Source organism: Uranotaenia lowii, chromosome 2 (assembly GCF_029784155.1).
Source record: "Uranotaenia lowii strain MFRU-FL chromosome 2, ASM2978415v1, whole genome shotgun sequence".
In the NCBI taxonomy this organism is placed as follows: Eukaryota; Metazoa; Arthropoda; class Insecta; order Diptera; family Culicidae; genus Uranotaenia; species Uranotaenia lowii.
The window spans coordinates 187,920,086-187,946,107 of NC_073692.1; the positions used below are offsets into that span (position 1 = coordinate 187,920,086).

A 26,022-nucleotide genomic window follows, 5' to 3' on the forward strand; every position below is an offset into this window, starting at 1 on the left:
TATGAAAATGCTGCTTTTCAAGCCACAGGTACAGATGACTTGCCAAACCAGATATTTCTTCGCGAACTTTGACAGTTTCATGTGCTTGAAAATATCTGCTACCTTTCCCCTTCCTTTTGCCGTATAAAACTCCTGTCCCGGAAGCTGCTTGTAGTCGGCTTCGACGTAGGTTTCGTCATCCATTACCACGCAGTCAAACTTCGTCAGCATCGCGCTTTGGCCGTCGTATTTTGTTTATCATCGCGATTTGGAGTCACCACCTTCTTGTAAGTCGATAGTCTGGCTCGTTTTTTTGGCTCGATGCACGGTTGTAGACGATACACCCAGCTTATTTGCGGCATCTCGGAGAGAGAGGTTAGGGTTTCGCTTGAAACTACCGGCAGCTCTCTTTATCGTCTCAGCGGCTTCCGGTTTTCGATTTCCCCCCGATTCAGACTTCCTGGCTGTCGACAAATGTTCCCCAAACACTTTAATTACATTTGTAACGGTTGATTTTGCAACTTTTAGCGATTTTGCCAGCTTTGCGTGCGAGTAGCTCGGTTTTTTAAATGCAAAATTGAAAGAAATGCGTCAAGTTGATATTGACCAAATTTTGACCGTATCACCTTTAAAAAAAAAAAAGATCAGTCAGAAATGGACGAAGATCTGGGAAAACGAACTTAACTTTTCACCCCTCTAGACCCATAATCATCCCGTATGACGGTACAAGAAATGAATAATAAAATGTCACTTTTTATTTTCTAAAATTGGAATTCATTTTGAATGAATGGTTGCTAAGGGCACCTGTATCCGTGGTCCAAACAGCCGGTTTAGACCCAAATTCCGACCCAAGCAACCGCACTGGTGATCCATTATACCAGTTTCAACTCAACTTTTTTTAGAGCTGGTATAAGGATTGATCCAAAACTGGTGAGATTTGGATCCAATTTGACGCAGTTCTAAACCGTTTGACAGTTAATGGAACACGAGTGCAGTTGCCAGTTTTTTCATTGGATCGGATCTAATTTCTTTGGTTCAATTCTTGTATAAATTAGACTCAAGAATAGACCACGGGTACAGGTGCCCTAAGTATTCAATTCTGACTTGTTTGCTAGTAATTTTGAAATAATTTTTTTTTTGAACCTACAAATGTTTAGGTTATAGTCTTATAACTCCAGTTTTCTCTAATTACTCATAACTAATCACATACAAACACCTACAAGGTAATCGAACGATTGAAGCCGTTTTGAATAACATGAGCGGACACCTAAGTAAAGCTCCCTAAGTATCGAAGAGTTGCTAGGGAAAATCCCCACAGCCTCCTCCACCGAAAGATCACCAATGCTTTGATTCTCTCAGCAGATAATCTTGAGAAGGGAAAAACAACCTACCCAACAACAACTTCAAACAACTCCAACTTTTAGAACGAATGGAGAACTTAAAGAGAGCGGCCCCAACGAATCGCCAATACCTACTTTACCTACCTAGTTTTAGTACAATTCTCCCTCTGAATAAAAACAAAAGCAACATTGCCAATTCTCCCCCGCGAGAAGCAACGCGGAGTAAGCAGCGGAGTTGTTAGGCTAGTGACTCTTTAGAGCGCTTCAGCTTAGTGGGTATCGCGAAAAACTTGTTTCCACCGATCGACCGATCTCGACTCAAATTCTGAGCTAAGCCGAGTCACCGATCCGGTTACGGGTTGTTGTTTGGCTGCCTGGTTGGTATTGCTCAGCGAGACGTTTCACGAGCAGGACGTGTGAGCTTCGCGCGCGCTTCGTCGTCGGATCTACCGAATTTTCCAGTTTCCAGTTTTCGGTCGCTTCGCGTCGATCGGTTGCTGTTGTTGTTGTGGTGTTGTTTTCGTTCTTCGCATATGCGTGGATGTCACACTACAGCGCTTGTGTGGTAGGATTTTCCGTTTTCTGCACATTCTGAACGGTGTTCTGGATAAAGCTTGCGTTGCCGACTTTCTTTCCGCTGATTGTGGTTTGGGATTGATGGTGAAGTTTTTTTTGCTGTTTTTGTTACGCTCTTGGGAAGAGATTTGAAGTGAGTTTCAAAAAAAAAAAAATTGAAGAAACAGGCTGATTCTTGCGGTGTGTTTTACGATTCTGAGCATTTTGATTGATGAATTTTGGTGAAAATTTTTACAACTAAGAAAGCGGCGTCCGGCTCTCGACTGCAACGTTCGGATCAGTGTTATGGTTTTTTTTGTTTGCGCTTTTACGGTTCGTTACGTGATTTAGCGGTCCGGTTGGTGGAAGAATTCGGTCAAGACCGGGAAGAAGCTCTCGTCGTGATGTCAGTGGTTTTGCGAATTGAGGAGTTCTGTTGAATTTGTATCTGGTCGGGTGAGTCAAGTTGCTGCAGGCCCAAGTTCCGAGAAGTGAAGAAACGAAACGTAGGAAATGGTGCAAAGGCGAAAACATACGGAATTTGTACTTCTGTAAGTGTCTGGTGCTGGTCCGGCTCCATATACCTATATATTTTTATTTCGTGTGTGGTTGGTGGAACGGAACCTCTACAGGCCAAACTGCTGGCTGAAGAAATCTCTGACGACGCGACAGGAAAAGACCGTTACCGTCTACTCTTTGCTGGACCAAGAACTCGGTGAGAAGTCAGAGGCCCTGAATAGGCGTTGGCGTGATACTGCCCTGTTCGCAATCAATACTTGCAAACTTCGGCAAAACAACAACCGAAGGAAGTTCTTTCTCAGCGCAAGGGATTAATATCTGGAGCACGTAATTACTCCTTCCTCCCAACTCCCAGAAACACCCCAAGTGAGTGTATTTAAAGATCTTAACAAGTGTGTTGTTACCTAACCTAACGTCGTCATTTAATCCTCAGGCAGGAGCGAGAGTGATTGCCATAAGTACAAAAATCTGGTACAACTTCCCGGGGGCCGTGGTGCAATTTTTCAATTTACTGTGACTAAGTAGCAAATAAAAGCATATCAATTTCAACTCTTAACTTTGCGCGTATTTTCCACAACCCACAACTACTTACCTACTACTACTGGGCGGTGGCAGAAAATTGACGGCAGAAAACTGTCCGTGTGGGGAAAAGTGATTTTTCTTAACTCAATTCAACGACTCGGGCGAGCGAGCAAGAAGCAACGGGGGCTACTCCACAGTGCAGTGAAAATCATTCGGTTCCAACATTTTGATATTTTATTGTAATTATTACCGACCATTACTGAATGCATCAGTGTGCTGAACAGCGAGACGTCGTCATCAGGTAAAGCGCGGAAAAAGGGAGTTTTCACTTTGGCGTTATACTGACTGGGTAGTTTGGAGTAATACAAACCAGTAGACGCCGAGGAAAATTCTACGTCCAAATAAGGTTTGTATTTACAAGATAAACTTATTTTTTAAAACACCCTTTCTTGAAGCGCATAAGATTGTTCGTTAAAGTATAATTAAGGTCACATCACTCACATCAATTACCATACAGGGCTCCCAGGGTATTTTCGTTGATTGGGTCTGACTTTTAAAGAAAAATTCTAACAATATACGATAAAGTGCAGTTATCACAAAACACAACCTCAAAAGCATCGAAGTGATACAACTACCTTCAGACCGGAAAAAAAAGATCTTATAGAGTTAGTCTACCATTTCATCCGAGACTAACTTACGGTATAAGAAAGATTTTTCTACAACATGAATTGGAAACAGCATACAAAAGTTGAAATACCTTAAAGGATTCGCTAGTTTCTCTAAAGATAAGATTCCAGAAGAGGAAAGATCCGGAATTTACAGAATTCCGTGTAAGAGTAGTCCCTCGATTTACATCGCCCAAACTCGCCTTAAATTTTAAATTTCAGCTTTAGAAACATAACAATGCCGTTGAAAACAGAAGGATCATTGAATCAAGCTTGATTGCCCCCACAACAGTGTTTGACTGTTCCAAAGAAAGGGAAAAGATCAAATTTAAAAAGGTGCGTATGCAAACGCCTAAGATTTCGACTTAATAGCTTTTGAAAATGCATTTGAAACCTGTTTTTTAACCAAAAAAAAATTGAACAGTCTCCAATCTACATTTTCTGAAAACTTAATTATATTCACTTCACCTAAGATAGTTTACCCTTATTTGATATTTTTATGAGATAAAGGGTGATATGGTCAAAATTTGGTCAAGGGAAAACGCGTGTAAATCGGTGAAATCGTTTGTATAAAAAATCAAATAAAACTTCTTTTTCAAGTTTAATTAGTATAAAATTCCGGAAAAATATTCAGTTAGGCTTCCGCTTTTCCAAATCCGAAATCCGAATTGCCGGGCCTTACGCTTAACCCCTGCCATCAGATTTTGTACAGCCACCTTGTCCACCTTCTTCGCCGCAGAAAGCTAGTTTGCCTTGAATTGCTGCTCGTCCTAGCAGTTTTTATGGTCTTCTTTAGGTTCCGCTTGACAATAGCCCAGTATTTCTCAATTGGGAGGAGCTCTGGCGTGTTGGGAGGGTTCTTGTCCTTGGGAACCACCTGCACGTTGTTGGCGGCGTACCACTCCATGGCCTTTTTACCGTAACGACAAGATGTCAAATCCGGCCAAAACAGTACGGAACAACCGTGTTTCTTCAGGAAAGGCAGCAGACGTATATTCAAACACTCTTTCACGTAAATTTCTTAATTGACAGTCTCGGAAGCTTTGAAAATGCTACTTTTCAAGCCACAGGTACAGATGGCTTGCCAAACCAGATATTTCTTCGCGAACTTTGGCAGTTTCATGTGCTTGAAAATATCTGCTACCTTTCCCCTTCCATTTGCCGTATAAAACTCCTATCCCGGAAGCTGCTTGTCGGCTTTGACGTAAGTTTCATCGTCCATTACCACGCAGTCAAACTTCATCAGCATCGTCGTGTACAGCCTCCGGGATCGCGCTTTGGCCGTCGTATTTTGTTTATCATCGCGATTTGGAGTCTCTACCTTCTGGTCAGTCGATAGTCAGGCTCGTTTTTTGGCTCGATGCACGGTTGTAGACGATACATCCAGCTTATTTGCGGCATCTCGGAGAGAGAGGTTAGTGTTTCACTTGAAACTACCGGCAACTCTCTTTGTCGTCTCAGCGGCTTCCGGTTTTCGATTTCCCCCCGATCCAGACTTCCTGGCTGTCGACAAACGTTCCCCAAACACTTTAATTACATTTGTAACGGTTGATTTGGTAACTTTTATCGATTTTGCCAGCTTTGCGTGCGAGTAGCTCGGATTTTCGCGATTCGCGAGCAAAATTTTGATACGCTGCTCTTCTTCCTTGGACGGCATTTTGGCAACTGAAGAGTGAATTCCAAAATCAAAATAGGAGCAACATTCTACACACACAGACACACCTTCAAAATGAGGGGTGTTCAGGTTTTTTAAATGCAAAATTGAAAGAAATACGTCAAGCTAATATTGACCAAATTTTGACCGTATCACCCTTTATGTTTGGGGAACACAAAAATTCAAATTTAAAAAATAAAGATAAAATTATTTTAAAACAAATTTAAAAAGTTTGACTGTTAAATTCGGTAAATTTATTTAAAAAAAAAACATACTTCTATATAAAATTCTTTAAATTTATTTGAAAATTTAAACAAAAAATGAAATTAATTAAAAATTATACATTTAAGAAATGATTTTTTTGGTTAAAAATGTTTTACTATTTTTAAGCTTATTTAAAGTATTTAGTTGAACTCTAGGAAACAGCATTTTGTCAGATAAGTAGTTTATAAGTCAGATAAGTAGTTTATAAGTTATAAAATTAATCAGTTTTGAGTGAAATCAATCATTGATAAATGATGAAATAAGCAACTTACATGAAAAGAAATCTGATTCTAATTTTATTTTTATACTGCTTTCCATTAGTGGGTAATATTATAATGATCATGATTATGAATGATCTAAAAAAAGTTAAACTCCAAAATTTTTACCAATTTTCCTGCCATTTCTAAAAAAGCAGAGAAAAAGGATTTATTTCCTTTAACAAATTTGTTCAAATCTGCAAAACGATTTATAATTCAAAATAAAATTAAATTTGGTTTGAGCAAAAACGAATACAAACACAAACAGGATCTCGATGAAACTTGATGTTTCCTCAAAGAGATTCCTTTTTTCTTAACTCTAAAAGTACATCTTTCGAAGATATGATGGCTAGCATCTTACAAATGCTAAAACCACCAATCTACAGAAAGTGTACTATGTATGTCGTGATCGGGCTTAGAAGACTTGAAGGCTATCCTCTACGCCACGGGCTGCGGCAAAAAAAATGCGGTTTAAAATTTCTTTTATAATTTGTTTAAATTCCCGTTGTTTACAAATTTGAGAAAAATGACATAAAAACTTTCATAATTCAAAACTATTTGGTGTCTTGAAGATAGTTGATAATTGAATAACAGATTTAATTCAATAAAAACAAATTAAAATTTTTAATACATAAAAAGTTTGTCACAAAGTAAGATATATTTCTAGAATTATTTTGGCCCATTTTCATAAGTTACATTGAAAACAAAAGTTGATAGAAAATAAAGCTTATTGCATATTTGGATTCCGAACCCCTAAATTAATCTAAACAAGCTCTTCAAATCTTTACACAAGAAACATAAAATAAAATTGGGGCTGAGTATTTCTAGTGAGCATAACATTTGTAATGACATAAACGATTCTTTTATAATCAGAGTGGTTAGTAATAATCGCCACCAACTTGTTGATGTATAAAATCAGTATTCGATGAATGAAGTTAGAAGTTAAAATAGTTTCATATTCTGAACTTCAGTAGTTCAGTATTACGCTACTTAAAAAACCCATACTTGAGACGAGGTATGGGTTTTTGTGTGGAAAGATTTGAGTTTCAATACAAAGGGTTTATTGAATTGCAAATCGAAATTAACAATTAAAAACTAGCTCCAATAAGTGAACGGTATATAGTGTCGTAAAATAAAATGTTTTAGCCTTAGAGTGATTTAGGACTAAATTTCGCCGGAGGCGAGCCAATTTTCTGAAATGTTTGTTAACAATAATTCTTAAACACCTATTGGGATCAAGTAAATTCATTTCATGAACTGAAAATTTAACTTGCAAAAATTTCTACATGGGGAGGGGGGTTTAACCCCTAAACTACCCCCACGCACCGTTCGCACGGCCTTGCATGCGATTTCATAAAAAAATAAGCGTAAGTGAGCTACAAAAATTGTATACACGGCTTGAAGCGCTCTGCATTTTTCACATTGGTCACAATTAAAAAAGAAACTTACTGGTAAAAATTAAAAGAACATATTAGTTCTGGCTCATCTGGGTTAACTGGGGATTCTCTTGTTGCATTTGCTCGTTTATCAGCTGAACCAATAAAAAGTAAATTTTATTTTGAATTTTTAATGAATTTACGGCTTAGTCAGTCATATTTTGTAAATCAAAACGAATGATTTTTACTACTGTCCAGACGTTTCGGTGATTTTTTGTAGCCTTCTTCGGTGGAAAACTGTAAATTTATTGTTATGATGTAACATTGTCTTTTTTTAGTTTTACATATTGAGGTTTTCTACTCACTAATTGTCAGGTTCGTTTTTCGTCTAGTGACTATTTATGTTGGTAGTTGTTGGTTGAATTTACTGTAGTGGAACTTTAAAAAATATGTTTTAGTTTGTAAAATTAGATATATCCTATTATTTCCACTTCAGTAAATTCAACCAACAATTACCAACAAAAATAGTCACTAGACGAAAAACGAACCTGACAATTAGTGAGTAGAAAACCTCAATATGTAAAACTAAAAAAAGACAATGTTAAATCATTACAATAAATTTACAGTTTTCCACTGAAGAAGGCTACAAAAAATAGCCGAAACGTCTGGACAGTAGTAAAAATCATTCGTTTTGATTTACAAAATATGACTGACTAAGCCGTAAACCATTAAAAATTCAAAATAAAAATCATCCAGTCGCAAATCAATATCAAAGTAAATTTTATATAGAAATACCGAAATTCACGAAAATGTCTCAAACTGCGCCATATTGAAAGGCACTGGAATATTTTAGTTAAAAATCACAATCAAAGTTGTGCAAAATTTTATAAAATCTATTACGAACGCTCTAAAGACAAGGCGTAAGGCTCAGAATTCTCACACATCTGTTGAAAATAAAACTTACGATATTTTTAAGTGAGATTTTGTTTTTTTTTATTTCTTAACTAAAATTCTAACCATTATAAACAGGTGTCCACTTTCTTAGGTGAACTGTCTTTAAATAAAAAAAAGGATAACCTAAGGTTGCCAGATTTTTATCCGGACGTGTCTGGACCGGAAACCTTTGACTTAAAAATGTTCAACCCAAAATCCGGGTGAATTTGGTCAAATTATTCAGTAAAAATCAAGAAGAAAACACTTGAAATATTTTTTTTTCATCAAAACACATTATCAAATTTTGAATCATATTTTAGTCTTCCGAACACTAGCCATGATTATTTGGATAAAACCCGCCACGAAAAGATTTCTTTTTGGACGTAAAAATGAAAAATATTAATAACTCATTTTGAATGTATTGTTAGATTTTACAAATAAAGTGAATTAATCCGGACAAAATCCGTGCTTTTCTAATTGGAATCCGGGTAACCGGGCCGGACAGGACTTTCCCCAAACTTTGTGTCAAATATTCGGGCAAGTCCGAATACTTCCGGGCAATCTTTCAACCTTAGAATATACTTATTTTGAAGTTTTAAAATGAAAGGTTGTTAAAGTTTTTTTTTAATTTGTTTTTATTAAAATCATTTGAAATGTATTCAGCATTCGCATTTTGATGCCAAGTGATCACAAACAGCTGATTTTCACCCCACCTTACCCGCCACATTGTGAACTCTGATTGAATTATGCATAGTCGCTTGGTTCGAACAAAAAAAAACCGTGTGTCCAAATGCCTACCTCTGTACTGTACTGTGTAGTAGTCGTTGAGCTGATCAGTGTTCAGGAAAATATCATTTTCCACCATCATCATTATTCATACAGTACCCGATGTGAAACGAAGCTGGAGAAAAAGTCGAAGCAGTGGGTAGTGAAAGATGCAGAGAGCAAAAATCAACACGAAACTAAACGACCAAAAACCAAACCCATCGGAGCGAGTAACTCGTAAAGTACCACGCTGGAGTAAGTAGAGGCGAAAATAAAAGTGCTTCTGCCAAACTTGCCCCTAGCCTACGAGAAGGTCCGAAGATTTGTCTCTGGTTTCGGTTACTATTTTTGTTGTTGTTTTTGTGATGTGGGGGTCTCAAAATCCAAAATGTGGTGACTTAATTCGCGTGTCTTTTGCGGCTCACACTGGAAGGTGTTGTTGGATAACGTGCAGTATGTAGTTTTTTACGTAGAGTTACAACAACAACTATGAATTTTGATCTCGACACATTTTGGGTGAATCGTCTCGAACCTTTCGATGACGACGACGACGACGACGAGCCAGCCAGGGACCTTTCAATTCGACTCGAGAGATCCAAGATTTGTTGTTTACGAATTATGACGTGCGCGCGCAACAGTTGTCAACGGAGCGTGTGAGTGGCTGAATGAGCGGATAAGTTACGGGACCCTCCGAAAGTGTGATTTTTGATGGGTGATATTTGTTATTTATTGATATAAAAAAAACATGATACACCTATCAGTTGATCGTTCACCTCCCATTTGTTATAGTGATTGGATGTTTATTCAATGAAGAATGACTCATTAGTTGCAGTAACTGATGATAATGAATGATAGAGTTCCGTCAAATATCCTTCTATTTTAAATGATAGGCCATATTGATGTCTGTCTGTCTGTCTGTCTGTCTGTCTGTCTGCCTGTCTGTTCCCTATTGACTCGGAAGCTACTGAGCCGATTTGCGTGAAACTTAGCAGGTTCCTATTATAGTTTGAGACCCCTCCCTCTCTCTGGAAGGAGGCCTCCCAATTCAAATACAACTGCATAACTCGAGTGCCGATCATACTAATGGTAAAAAAATTGGCATGGGAAGGTATTTGGGTAGGAGAAATATTTCTATGATTATTTGAAACCCCTCTTTCTTTCTATTTGAAATATAGGAAGGGGAGAGAATAGGCCTTACTTAAAAACTATTTAAGCAAATGGAAGCAAATTTGGCATGGGAAGGTATTTGAATACGAGAAATATTTATATGATTATTTGAGACCTCTCCCTTCTTCCATTGTAAAGATAAGAAGGGAGGAGTGACGCTCCCATACCTCATGTATTGCGTATGTCGATAACAATTCAAGTAAATTGATCCTGATTCGGCATGAATGGTAATTTGAGAACAAAAATGGTCTCTATTGAATTTTATGCTGGTGGATGGGAAAGGGCAAGGGGTTCTTTTACAACTTTTTTTGCATAAAATAATTCGGGAACTATTTTTTGATCAAATTTTCTGCGTAAAGTATATCAACCAGGCTCGTATGAAGAACCGGCTCATGGGGGGGGGGGGGGGGGGTTTGATGACAATTTTTTTTCTTTAACATTTTTGTTTGAACAATGCATTAACAAGTGAAAAAATGTGTATGTACAAGTTATTCAGGGTAAAGTTATTTTGCATTAAAAGTTATTTATTTTTGAAAATAAGTCCTGGAGTTCCAATTTTTGTTCATGACTTGTGATATAGCTCAGTTGGTGAATCAGTGGCCTTCTGAGATGATGTCTGTGAGCTCGAGCTCAAGAGTAAACATCGAACACAGTTTTTCCAGATAAGTTTTTCAATGATTGGTAAGCCAACTGTATCGTTGAGAAAATTCGCGTGTGGCACAATGATGTAGAAATTACAATCATCGAAATTCTTTTGTACCAAAAGCTTAATTATTCTAAGGATGAGTGGAAATTCAAATTTAGAATAAAAGTTATGAAACTGCGATCTCTTTCATTTTGAGTCCTTAATGAAATTTCAACAATGATATTTAAATATTGATTGTAAATTTAGATTTGAGCTCAAATTTGAACACAAACCTTGGGTTTTTGTTCCAAGTGTGAAATTTGCAATTTGAACCCAAATTCAAAACCTAAATCTAAATACCAGATAAGAAATCCTATGAATTTGAAACCAAAAAGCGAAATTTTTATCAGAACCCTTAACCAGAAATCTTTTATTTGATTCTGAATTCATGGTTTTCAATGTATATTTTTGTGTATTATTAATTCGTAATTGAGACAAGGTTGCCGAAATCACAGAAAAATCTGTAATTTCACAGAATTTTGAGCAAATTTTCATCACAGAATCTGTGTCACAGAACACAGAATTTTGAAATTTTCACAGATTTCACAGAATTTCTAAATTTTGAATGTATTTCCGAAATTATATTTTTTTCGAATAGTATCAAATTTAGATCCCTAACATTGTATTAGAAAAGAATGATAAAATTGGTTATGGTAATTGATTTTGCCCAACTAAATTGTGAAAAAGACCCAACTTATCATGAATTTTCTATGAAATTCAAGGAAATAGCATCACAGAAATCCATCACAGAATTTTTGGGTAAAATCACAGAAAGTCAGAATTATTTTTCTCAAAAACACAGAATTTTTTTCGGCAACCTTGAATTGAGATTGTAAACTTAAATAAAATTGTGATACATCAAATGGTTTCACATTTTTCAATTCTGGCCTCATGAAACTTTCTTATGTTTTAACTTTGTATATAAATTGAAGATATAAGTTTTAGATCCAAATCTTAAAAATGGTTCGAATTTTAAATGTTTACTTTTCATTTACATTTTACGAGTCATTTTCTTACTCCAAGACCATCACACAAAATTTACAATATGATCAATTTTACTAATAGGGTTCAAAATAAATCAGAATCAATGTTTCAAAACATTGTTGTTAACTGAAATTTATCAATTTCCTTTTAAACAATTATAATAATATTTTATCATGATTTGAATTTGTTCGAAACACAGAGATGATGATTGAATTTATTTTAATAAACAGAAAAAAAAATATTAAAATTTTTAAAAAAATTTTATCGACTGGTTGGGTAATGAATAAATTGAAAAAAGTTGAAAAAAATATTAAATTAATTTTATTTCAAGAGTGCCAGGGATCAGGATAAATTCTTTTTTATAATCCAATTCTCCTGTAGTCAAAATAAAGTTCACGTTTGATTCAAGTTGATAATAAAAGCTATATTTAGATATATCTTGAAAATTCAAAATGTTCAATTCATCATCACTGACAAATAACAGGTTAAAAAATTGATTGTTTCTTGAAACGAATTATCAAATACAATACTGTTAAAAATAAAAATAAGGAATTCTAATTTTTGTTGTAAATATTTAAAGTACAAAACATAAACTAATTTGATTAATAAAAAAAGATGATTTGACATAGTTTAAATAAGAGAAACCTCCATAAACTTTCGAGCGCAGTTAAATTTTTAAATTCCAAGCTATAAAATGTTGGGTCCTGGAGAAGACTAAAGCAAGAAACTTAGTTTTCTGTTTTGAAAATAAAAATTTATAGGCTTCCAAGAACACCATGTTTTCAGAACACAAAAATTAAGAGATGAAAAACAAAGGCAAACTTATCAAAATATTTCAAATTTTTTTTAGTTTGACTTTAAAGTTCGGTATACCTTTTTGAAAATTAAAATTAACTATTAAATGTCTATTTCATTTATCGGATTTATCGGTAAAAGTTATGTTTTTTCAGTAAGAGTATAAGATAAAAGATGCCAATATGATTTTTGACATTATTGAAAAAGTTTAAAAAAGGTTGGACATATTTCATCAAACAACTTTGCTGAAATCTGCAAAATGAATTAATTTTTGCCTTTGAAAATGTCTGAAATTGAATTTAGTAGACGCTTCTTTTGAAATTCGATAAAAAACTAGTATTTTACAATATTGAGAAAAGAAAACAAATAGAAGTCTTATTAACTCGCGGTCCTAGAGAATGTTTATAAAAATTATTTATTTTGGATATTTTGTAATATATATCCATTCTTAGCTAAAATATGTATTTGACATGTTCCACAAAATTGTGTGTTTCAATAACTTGAACAACTTTTTACAGTGTATCATGTTTTTAAGTCGTATAGGTACTAAAAAAGATATTCAATAAAAACTTAAATTTAATTGTATTATTTTTATAATGCTCGTATCTTTTGTCATCTTCACGCGATTGATGGTGTCTTCGACAAAGTATCTCAAAATAGCTAAATCTACAACTTTTGTGAAGACATTTAGTCTCTTAACTAATTATTTTAAGAAATATTATTTTTATCTCTCTACCAGGTGAAAAAATCACTTTTTCTTTCAAGAATATGAAAGATCATCAAAATATATGAAAGTGTGAAGACATCAAATGTCTATCGTTTACAGTTTGTCTGCAATTAATTTTAATAGCTTTTTAGGTCCATTGACCAAGGTTGCCAAAAACATTCTGTGTTTTTGCGGATTTTTTTTTTTTTGACTTTCTGTGATTTAACCCAAAATTCCGTGATGGTTTCCTGTGACAGAAATAACCCCAATTTCTTTGAAAATTCGTGATGCAATTATTAGTATTATTTGAGAAAAATTAATGAACATTACCAATCAGATGATATTTTCCCAAAACAATGTTTAAAATTCATAATTTATGTTAACAATTTCAGAAATGTATGTGTATGTATGTATAATTCCCCCATCGGTAGCAAGGTCCAGCCTATGTCTGTGTGGCTTGGCCTTCGAATTGCTTCTCAGGCTTCCACGGCCGATGGTTCGCCGAAGGAAGGCATCCAACCTTCGGAGACCTACAATGGTTGGCAATCCACTCCGCTTGCAATAGTCTCTTCAGATTAACCCCAGATGCATTCCCTCTGAAATATTAAGTGCATTTAGTTATTTATACAATGAAACACATCTAACCTGTCGGCAACTTTTGGCATTCGAACCCAAAAGTTTTCTTGCCGATACCAGGAATCGAACCCAGTACCCCTGGGTTACCACACTCGCGCCAGCCTATCCACTAGACCACATCAGCGCTTGTTTTTGTTAACAATTTCAGAAATAAGTACAAAGTTTATAAAATCTGTGATATCTGTGAATAATTCTAAAACTATTCGTTCTGTGAAACAGAATCTGTGATGAGATTTTCTCAATGTGATATAACGGATTTTTCTGTGATTTTGGAAACTTTGCCATTCTGTGTGCAGAGTTGCCAGAATGCAAATCGCTGCAATCTGTCGCTATTACGGAAAATGAACGACCTACTGATTTGGTTGAAATTAAATTTGATAGTCTTTTCTCCGTAATCCGTAGGGAATGCGGGAAATCTGCGGGACGCGGGATGGTCTAAATCCGTAGACCACGCTACTTCTGGCAAAAAAAGAAATTAAAATTTTGAAAATTTTATCCATAATTAGCTCAATGTTCACATTTAATCAATTTTGTTAAGAAACATAGTAAAGAGCGAAATAGTTTAAGGCTTAAAGCAGTTTTTGTTTCCTGTAGTCACTATTTTCAAGTCCATATCTATATCACAAATTACCGAGTTTTACTGTGTATAGTCCGCACCCGCATTTTTACATAATAATTTAAAAAGTATGAAGAATGCATTTAAATTATCATTAAAGTTCTAACCATTATTTTTTACTCATATATTCGGGTTAAACCTTGAATAATACACATCGCCTATAACGGTAAACTAAAATCTTTGAAAAATTCTGATAGATATCTATGTAACCGAAAAGTCGGATCTGCATAGAACTTCTTTAAAAGTCTTAAAGATAATGTGAAAACAGTTTATGTGTTGAATGATCTTCTCAAAAAAACACTTTAAAATTTAAAGTTGTTCCTATGAAGTTTTTATGATATTACGCAGGCATTTTGAGCAATTAAAACGCTTTAAGGATTCTTTTGAATCCCTCAGAGTCTAATGGCTATTATTGAAATATTATTTAAATTTATTTCATATTTTCAACAAAATTTGGGGAAACTTAAAGTTTTTGAGTTTTTTCAATATATTCTTGGTTGATCCAAAACGACATTTTTTTTTTGAAAATGTATGCAAAATAGCTTCACTTGAAAATTAGAAAGTCTGTTTTTTCAATAAGTTCCAAAAAATTTATTACACTAATGATTTGGCTATGATAGTGTCATCTCTTAATGTTGATTGAATAAATAAAAACGTTCTGAAAAGGTGACATAAATTTGGGATGAACATGAAATATGATAAACCTCCGATTCCTCCAGTATTTGAGCAACCAAATAATGTACAAATCACTTTGATGCGATCAAGAATAAATCAACGGGTTCGAAACTTTGATCTACGATGTTATCTCTGCATTGAGTAAGCAAACCAATTGTGATCTTTATCGTGTGAAAATTGCAAGCAATCGTCTTGTTCTCGGGAAATCTCGGTCGGTAGTTATTAATTACCAGTAGGAAATCAGCAGCTAACTTGGAAAATCCCCACCTTCCTCTTGTCTGAAGATGAAAGACCAGAATCTTCGGCTCGCCTTTTGTTTGGTTTCAAAATTGGTTTTCATGGATTGAAGTGATACCCCAAGTGATACCTACTTACCTTCCCGATTGCCAACTTCGCTACCTACTTTTTGGACGATCTTTTACATTTTGAATGGGAAAAAGTGCAACCGAAAGATGAAAAAAAAATAGCGGGTGCTAAAAACTTAAAACTTGAAAACAAGCAGATATTTCGTTACCTTTTAATTGTGGCCGCACCATGGGTAAATCGGCAAGCAACCGTTGTTTCTCTATACTAATTGAAAGTGGGTCTGCTGATGATGGTCCAGTTCTTCGACTTTTAGCTGCAGTTCGGTGTTCTTGTGAATGGCTCGGCTAGGCAGAAAGAAGTGATGAATTGACGTTGTGAGGGAAGGGGGGTTGATTTAGCGAAAATGAGTTGAACCATGCTCGAGGTGCCGGTTTCATGCTGCTTTATTTTTTGTTCCTTCTCTACCTCTGTCTCGTACTAGTCTTGTTTGGCTAAGTTTGCGGGGGTGGATAAGTGCAAAATTATTCGAAGCACCCACTAGCGGCAGCCTGATTGCTGAACTGCTGAAAACACCATCAGCCGTACAATGGCCGGGCAGCTAGCGAGCTAGTTCGGAAAATAAAAACACCTAGAGGCGGTCAGCTGTGCCCATACAGAGTGTGTTGAATGATGGGAATGTAACGAATGGCGGGGCATCGACATTGAACATAGCTTATAGCAGCCTCTCTGAAGATTCCAGCGATGTACAGGAGAGATAAAATTACTAGAACATCGATGTTATCTCGCTTATTTGAAGCAAAACTGCTAGTGTAAAAATCTCAGGCCATGATCAACTTTGTAACTAATGAAAAAGCATGTCTCAGTCTCGGACGAGTAACTGTAACAATAATCGTCAAATGCCTTGTTATTGATATTTCTTCACATCAACAAATCAAATTATTGAATCAAGAAAATAGCCGAAAAGTTGTGTTCAGTTATAATGATTTATTTTCTGAAACTTAACTGTTCAACATACATAAGTCTACAAAATTTATCCAAAACTAAATGTCTAGGGGACGAAACGTCTCAAAGATTTACCAAATGATTTTAAAACATAGGTTTGAATATAATATGCTTTTGCAACTACGACCTCCAAGAACCTATTGTTAGAAAACAACCATTTCTTAATAAGAGAAAACGAATCAAAGCATCAAATATAATTTTTTTTTACTATACACATGAAAACGAATAAGTAAAAAGTGAAATGACAGTAATTTGATAAAACTTCTTATTCACAAGAACTAATCAAAATAGAAGTTCTCAGAACTAGAATTAATTCAGAATTAGGAAAAAAAATGCAATCAGGTGTGCCAAAACCGAAGCGAAAAATTTATTTTTACAGATTTTTCGTAAAAAAAAATGTCAAATTTTCCCCAAAATTGTTGACGAATATAAAAATATAACATTTTGTTCACAGAACTATTTCTATAGTATACTTCGCAACGAAATGATTAAATTACCCAAATTCCCCAACACAACCTTTTTCCTCGACAATCTAATGGACAAACTAAACATCAAACTTTAGCTCAAAAATATACACTATACATATAATTCTTAAACATAAATTCAAAAGACAGTCATCGACGCCAAAGTCAAATAAACAAAATTTTTATTTCAATTTCAAGAGAGTTTAATCGGAACTCATAATCACATTTCACAACTTTATTCATTATCATTAGTACGAGTTTCATCATAAAAATGTAAAGTCTGATTCGAATTCAGGAGAGTCAATTCTTTTAAATCATTTTATCAACAGAAGCACCAAAATTTTGTTTCACTGAACAGGTAAAAAAATCCTACATGTAACAAAGTATGATTTCTTTTGTAAACATTTCAGAAAAATCCAGTGTTTTTTTTATTGAACCTGATTGAAAAAATATAGAAAAAAAATTTCCCCAATGAAATTGGTAATCATTATTGAGCTTCTTTTTCGAATGCTTTTTATTTTCTATGTACTTAATTAACAAGTTACTTTAGAAAAAAATTTTAGCACTTTAAAACTCAATATAATTATTTGTTATTGATTGAGTAAGGTTATTCCAGAATAACAATCTTTGCTCAGATTTGATGCTGAAAACTCAAAACATATCCCAAGTTCAGAATACTGCAACTTTTTTTAAAAAATTTCTCACTTGTTTATTGAAATTCAGGTCTCAATATTAAGTTTAAAATGAGGTTAAACTCATTCCGAAAGCTCTGGTTCCATTTTATCGTAAACAAAATTGTATTTCTGTTTTCATATTTGCGATTTTGTATCCGGTTCAGGATTCTTGATTTTAAGTTCAAACCATCATTAAAAATAAGAATTCAAATGGTGATATGAAATCCTTTTTCAAATTTCGTTTTTCATTTCAGACGAAATTTGTTTCATGTTTCACGAAACGCATATGCATTTTGAATATTTTTAAAATTATTTGAATTTTTCGAATGTTAAAAAAAGAAAATGAGGAAGCATCTTCAGTTTCTGTATCATATTTAGATTTGAAGTTCTTGACCTTAGTTCTTATGCAAATTTCAAACATAACAAAGCTTCTGAACAGCGATTCATAATTAAAAAAATTAAAATTCGAACAATATACATAAACTTAGATTAAGAAGACGGATTGGAAATAAATAATTTAAAAAATTAATTAAGTTTGAATTCCAAAACATAAAAATTTAAATTATAGCTTCTGACTGAGGGCTCTGAAAAACATTTTGGCTCAAGTATCAAATTCTAATATAGATATTTTATAAAGAAATCATATTGAAATTCCGATATAGATTCAAAATTCATTGGTGATATCTGAAACTATACAACTATACAATAGATCTTAGGACTATTGCGCAAGTTATGTTTTATGGAAAACCTGATTTTATTTTAAAAAAATGTTATCAACAGTTGATTTTCAAATTCAAAATATTTGCTGAAAAACAAACAAACAACAACACTCTTCACAAAAAAAATCTGCGAGGAATTTGATATTTTCTCAGTGTATTGTAATCATAAATATTGCAGTCTGCAAAAAATCAATTTCAAACTAAAATTTTAAAATTGTATCGAATTTGCAAGAATTTGAAACCGCAAAATTTTAATCTCTTGCCTTACCTTTTAATTTTTTTTTTCATCGATAGTTCATCGATCTGAATTTGCTTAAAAGTCTAGCAGATTCAGCTTATTTGATTTAAGTAAAGTCTGATTTTTTTTTTTTTTTTAATTGAAGGGTTTCTTTAATAAAGTTTCTCTATGCTCAAATCCATTTAGCCTTATGTTCCAGTCTCTTGAGCAAGTTCAAAAATTTCAAACACCGATGAAAGTTATTTCCCTGTTTTGTTCATAAAGGCTTAGTCACACCCTCCAAGGAGCTGTTCTTCCTAAGGTCCTTGCTGGAATTATTTTCACAGTTTTCATTTGCCAAACAATCTCTAGCGAGAGACTTCGAGAAATAAATGCAAAGAATAAACTGAGCAAAACCTTCCTTACTGTACAACGCGGTGCTTATTTAGCCACAATGAACTTTTAATAAAATTATTTCAAGGAAATTTAAGTTTCCTTATTTTAAGAAAATTATTTAAAGGAAAATTAAATTTAAGGAATCTGAGTAACTTAGCTTTCCATCATAATTTGATTTTCATTTTTAAACAGTACAAAACTCGAAATTAACTTATTCCCAATTTGAATTACTTTCAAACAACAGAAAAAAACTATTTTACTTCACAGTTCTTATTCCTAAATTCAATCATCTTATTCGAACCTTCAAAATTTTTCCTGCGACCTTAATTTATTTGAGCATATTGTTGCTTTTTGAAATAATGCAAATTTTTGAGACGTTGATGTAATATAAACATTTATTTCATTTTTTAATCAAAATTCATAAATAAGAAAAAAATTTCAGCAGTAGAATGTCGATCAGACGGAATTTTCCAAACATTGAGTTTAAGGGCATTTTTCCTGCACGTTTCCCTAATAAGTCCATCAAATTGTCGTTAAAGTGTACGATTAAAAGGTAATTTATAATATGTTTGCCATCGTGCAATTTTAAACTAAGTTGAAGATTGCAATACGTTGTTGTTTACATTTTAAAACTTTAAAATTCAGAAACTTCCTAGAACATGATTTCATAATTAACTATGCTTTTTTAAAAGTGTTCAATTTGTTTTGAGCTCTCTTGATCTAGAGCTTGATTATCAAAATCAAAATCGTAATTTAAATTGAGCTTGTATGAATTTTAAATCAATCTTTAACTTCTGATGTTTATTTGTTCAGAAAATTCGACTAGTTTTCTCACAACTGGTACATGACGGATGCGTCAAAATAATCCACTGCCGCAAGGAAGTGTTCCTCGTTTGTAGGGTTAGTTGCCTTACTAAGGACCCTCTAAGTGGTGGTTTTTTATTTTAAATTCGTGTTTTTCACACACAAAAACGGAGTTATGTGTATTTCAGAGACTCCATTTATAGTCAATTATCTTATCTGCAAATTTAAATGAGAAGAATTTTTTTTACCATTATTGATAGATTACGAAGAATAAAGATAATCAAAATCTCCTACTTTTCCTGTTTTGGCATTAAACTGGAACCGAGGGTAGCCAGCAAACCGGAAAAAACTGGGAATTAAAAATGGAACTTGGAAAGCGGGAAAAACTGGACTTTAGAACCAAAACCAAGAAAATGGAATGTATGGATGTTTTTGAAATACTTAAACCAATTGAATTTCAAAGTTTATTCAATTTATCATGACTAGTTTTTCTTAGAAGCGAAAAGAAGTAGGGATTCAAATTCCATAGAGGAAAAAGTTAGGAGTTTCATCAAAAATCGAAATTTTTTGTATTTCAGCTTCAGTTCTCTGAAGTGGTATTATTCTAGTTTTAAAATGCTTTATATTTTTAAAAACAACGGAACGTCGTAAAAAACTTTTTCCAGCATGAACTATTTATTTGCTGACGGATATTGTTGATGGTAAAAAAATGTTTTGAGAATAATTAGAAATGAGCCGAATATTTTGTATCATAGTGCAGTTTCTTAACAAATCTCAGGAAATAATAAACCGGAACATCTGGAGTTAGTGAAACAAAATGAAACAATGGTAATATCAAGACTAATAAGTATGATACAAATTGATACGTTGAAAATAGATAGTTTTTTGATTGGATACACATCGCGCAAACTTAGATTGACGCTTAATATCTTTCTAATAAATAGAATTTTTATACACCAGTCATGTCAATGTTGTTCAAATTTTCATCATATGGTCTTTTTTCAGAAAAAAGGTTATGTAGGACCGAAATTCTAAACAATGAGCAGAAATGCAATGGAAATATTAAAAAGGAACGGGGATCAGCTTTGAAGTGTCAGACCAAATGATCCAATGAATTTCAGAAACAAATTAAGATGAAAGGTTGAACGAACAAAATAAGTTGTACATGAATCCAGTGTTTTTTTTCACACAATTGAAAAAAATATTATTGTAAATATTGTATTAAATAAACATGATTGCAAATGAGATTTTTATGTACATTTATTCATGATCAGCCTTTTTTTATTTGGGCTTATGAATGGTATAATTCATCAGTTGAAAAATTATACCATTTCTGAACTCGAACTAAGCAAAAGCTAGCAAAGCAATTACTAGTTTAGTTTCTTATTCGTACCACCTTCGGTTTCAATTATAGGTTTTTATGAACAATTTCAATTTTTTAACTTGGAAACTCGCGTATCCATAAGACCAAGAATTCATATTGGGAAAAATGTGGGAAACAAAAATTATTTGTTGATTTATGGAATCATATACTTTAGGAATTTATCACAAAAATCTTAATTCGAAAAGCAAGTTTCAGCCTAACAATAGATTCCAAAACTTGAATTTGTATTTGAAATTTACATTTTTCAGATCGGATTGTAAATCCAGAATCAAAATTTAGATTATTATGTAAAATCCAGAATCCAGCTCCAAGAACTCAAGCTCTAAAAACGCATTGAAAAAAAAAAAAAAATAAAACCAACCAAAAACCTGATTCAGTATTAAAGACGAGAATCGAAATTGAATTTCAAAAGTTTGCTTAAGAAACATCAGATTCAGTGGAATGAGTTTTAAGATCTGCAGAGTAAAAATAAAAATGAAAATATTTATCAGTAGCGATTTATATCAAACTTGAGCAAAGCATCAGAAATTAAAATTTAAATTTTGATAAGTACATCAACCCGAGATTCCTCGTTCATCATTTTATTAAAAATTTCAGATCTCAGAAGGCAAAAGTAAAATGCAGATAAAGGGCATGAAACAAGCTAATTTTGAATCGGAACTTCAACCTGAAAATGTGAAAGCTTCACATGGCAAAACTTTAAAACAATATTTTATCAAATTTAAATCATAAAAATAAAGGATTTTCCTTAACAAAAGCGAAGCTGTTGCCACTCTATCTTTTTAACATTCTTGTAAAGAATCCTGATAAAGTTACTTATTTGTGTATCATTGAACAGGAAAAATCATAAAATATCAATCGGAAAAACCTGGGGAAAAACAAGAATTTGAAAATGGAAACTTGCTGGCCACCCTGGGAACCTTGTATTGGACCATGATCAAAAATAACTTTAAAAATACGTTTTTTGGTATTAACAAATTTATCGAAAATATAATTTGAATCAAAGATAATTTGAAAATTTTAAAGCTTAAAAGATAAAAAAAAAATCTGAATGTAATTTTATTGCGAAATTCAAGCGTTTATATACTCAAAATCCAATGAAAAGTTGAATTGGGGTGTTAGAAAATCTAAAAAATTGCAAATTGCAAAAAGTTCGAAAAATAGCTGTCTTGGAAAATTTGTCAAAAATTCGGTGTTTCCTTATTTGGAAATCTAATGATGCGGAAATGTGCCAAATTACGTGAACTGTCCAACCTGCTTTTCAAATATTATCGGACTAAAACAAAATTAACGATAAATTGATTGATTGATTGATTGAAAAGCAGGTAGGTTAACACCTTTAACACATTTTTGAAATTTTTTGTGGTCATGTTCTTAAAAATGTTCTGAAAAATACATTCTTGTGCGCAACGTATAGCTTTTAACTTCAGCTTTCTTGGTCACTTAGTGAATATTTTATTGAGGATTTCGTAGCTGATCAACAATCTTTTTTCCGAAGAAAAGAAGATATTTGTTTACTTTTTGTAAAATAAGGACGCACTCTTTTTTTGGAAGTCTTGAGGGTGGGATTTTAATTTGCATGTTAGTCAACGATATGGTTATAGCCGCTCGAGACTTTTCTCCTTGTAACCCTGGATACCGTAAGTGCCTCAGCTTGCGATTCTACACCCTTGCAAGTCTCATAGAGGTGTTATGGCTGTTTTGCATGGTAACCAAGATAGACTTGTGGGTTATTTTCTTTGCACAACCGTGGCGCTGCCGTAAACTCAGGGTGGACACAATACATACATACATACCTATAAGAACGATTTTTGTTTTTTTTTCTTCTTAGACTTTGAAAACGGAAAACGGATGTGTTGTAGCTGAAAATTGTTTGAAAAACATATTCGAGTTACATTACGAGAATTCTTAAATAATAGATTTTGTACAAATCAGTCGGACATCATCCTGTAGATGGGTAACATCGAGCCCGAAACCGGTCGACAAGAAAGGTAATTTTAGATCCTTTTATGTTAGTAAGAACGTCAAGTGTCGTGTCCTGTAATACGCCGTATATTATATATGTAGTATAAGTTCTTACGTTGGCACAAAACCACTGAAATGAGTTTGTACAAATCGGTTGAGAAAGAAAAGAGTTATAGCAAATTTCAGCGAGGAGTGTCAAATTGAGTTTTTTTTGCCATGGCTTTCAGGGTGCGTCAAGAAAAAAATAATGATACAAAATTAAAGATTTCATGAATTCATTGAAGGTCCCAGAAAATATGTTTTTATTTTAAAGCGCCTAAATAAAGAAAGATACAAGCCGTCAAACTTCCAACAGTGTCATACTGACACTCAAAAGCGGATTAGGTATAACATGATTTCTTGACCAATAATGGTTATTATTATTAATATTTATTGAAACCCCATTAACAATTGTCATTCGGGTCAAAGGTTCAAAACAATAATGGTGGAGCTACTTAATTTTCATCTTTTTCATATCTACAATGAGTGAAAATAAAATTAATGGTTTAATATGCGGGATTCAGTAGCAAAGAATATTTTATCAAAATGGTGGTCATATTTTCACGACAAGCTGGCTCCCTTTATACTTTCTAAGGAATCTGTTATAACGAAATTAGATATTCTTTTAACCTATGTCTATATTTCTGAAACCAAAGCGTAAAACTTTATTCTTTTGAAAACGTTATGTATCACACGGCTACAAGGATGGTAAAATTTCATAATAAAATATGAAAAAAAAAAATACATACCAGCAGAATGTCCGAGTATGTAAAAAAAAGGATTCATAAAGATTTCAGTACTAAGTAATAAGCATTTAATGATTCATCATACAAGGCACAGGAATTGTCAGAAAATTAATTACGAGAATGTGTTATATTACTGTCTGGTTTAAGGTAGCACAAACAACCTAATTGATAAACGGGAGTGCCGTGTTATGGTAAGTCAGTAGGAACAAACGTGATACACGAAATGTGCAAATAGCTATAATCAACGCCAGTTGCATGTAGCGTTAGAAACGTTTCTAGCTTCGCGCCAAAAATCCATTCCCCGATATCCTGATGTGTTGTTTGCTTTCGAATTTTTAGCATGAGAATGATTGATGGAAAAAACTTCCTCCGTTTTTTTCGGTTTGACTGGAAGCTTTTTAAAATAAATATTCTATCACCGTCACTGTCCGTCGACTCGATATGATCAGGAGGCACCATCATTGATACTTAAAAAGCTTTCAAGATATGACAAGCCCTCTCATTGAGTGTGTGCTGTCTGAGTGTGTTGTGTGTAGATGGATACAGCTAGCGTTAGAGTTGTTGCCATTCAGAATCTGCTGAAGTCGAATGGTAAGAAAACAAACAAAAAACCGCTCCGGTTAATGATCATGACCATCGTCAGCATCAGAAGAAACTAGCTTCAGACAACACTGATCGTAGTAGGGGGAAGTGTTCCTATAAGCGCATATTGGGTAATATGCGCATACAGCCGATTGACGATATGGCTGGGAATTCAACATATCTAATCAGTGCAGTTTGTAGGTAATAAGCTTTTGATACATGGCATGAAAATAAATAAAGTATATATAGAGTCAAAAAAATTTAAAAATTCAAGCAAGATTTTTGTCAGTTTCGTTATAATATATTGAACTTTATTTATCGTGCGTACAAAATCTGTAAATAAAAATGTTAATTGTTTTTCTTTCTTATTCATCTGGAAATCGGAAATTCAACAAATTGAAGCTTTTTGCAAAGTTGTAAATGATCAGATATTGGAATAAGAGACAGGTTCTGAATGCCCATATCAAGGCAGGTTAAATGCCTATATCAAGAAAAAATAGATCAGTCTTATAAATTTTTACTTTTTATCATTGAAAAATTAAATTTACGCTCAAATAACAATCGTACAGTGAAAAACGAAGAGCTTTCTACTGATCCGATAAAAATACGATATGAACAAAATATATCCATGAAATATGGCCATATGGCATACCTGATTATGTTTCATGCATAAAAACTTGTGATGTCTAAAATTTAGCAAAAAATTCAGTCTTGACGTTTGCTTAACATCCATTTCTACCATTTCCAATTGAAAAATATCAAAATATTGCAAATGTCAATAAAATACAGCAAAAAACATAAATATGCGCATTTAGCCTGCCGGTTTCGGAAATCGGCTATTTTGACTACTTTTATTACAAAATTATTTTAGATTTTATCAGAAAAATTGCTCTAACTATAGAATACAGATGTCCGCTCATGTGCGTATAGTTTTTAGACTCCTATCTATTGGAATATGTGAGAAAATAAGTGATTTCCTTAATATGCGCATAAAGCCCGCCTCTCCCCTATTGTTGGAACTGGCCACCCCATCGTGAAAAGGATTGGTCGGAACGGGTCCTAAAAAGCGGTAGTAAGATTACTTGATTTGAACGGTAAGATTTATGATACTATTTTGAGCTAATGTGTTATATAAAAACTACAAAAATATTGGTTCAATGTACCTACTTAAAACAGGTGCACGTTTAGAAAGATGAATGTTTAGTTCCATAAGTCTTTTTTTATTTCAATTAAAACATCAGAATGAATGATTTAATCAAAAACGTAGTCATTGAAACAAAAAAATAAGTACTTAAATCATTTACTAGTAACGGACAACAGGAACAACAGCACTTTGTTACGATAGGAAAATGCAAATTCATGCAGTTATCTTCCCCGATCAACGAATGTCTTTGCTTAGCTCATGGATTTCGTTATTATTATTTTAATACTATTGAGTCCTAGAACGGCTCCCCGGGGAAAAACCTCGATGGGAAGCTATAGGCGATGATTACAGGCAAATCCCTCAGCATCCAGTCATCTTAACCCGTTGAAGTCGTTGCATATGCAAGTCTGGAAACCCAAGAAGCACTTCCACAAGACGACCTCGGAAAGTCTCCGTTGTTGCTTCTGTTGCTGCTGCCCTGCCACTC

At 33.7% G+C, this 26,022-nt stretch overlaps 1 protein-coding gene across 1 annotated transcript in view; it reads left to right on the plus strand.

Moving 5' to 3' along the window:
• Positions 1-1,717: 1,717 nt before the first annotated feature.
• LOC129749140 (uncharacterized) overlaps positions 1,718-26,022 on the plus strand; it is a 389,660-nt gene continuing 365,355 nt past the window's right edge. Inside the window, exon 1 of the mRNA XM_055744027.1 lies at positions 1,718-3,321. The gene's annotated coding sequence lies outside the window, so the exon portion shown is untranslated. The remainder of the gene's footprint in view (positions 3,322-26,022) is intronic.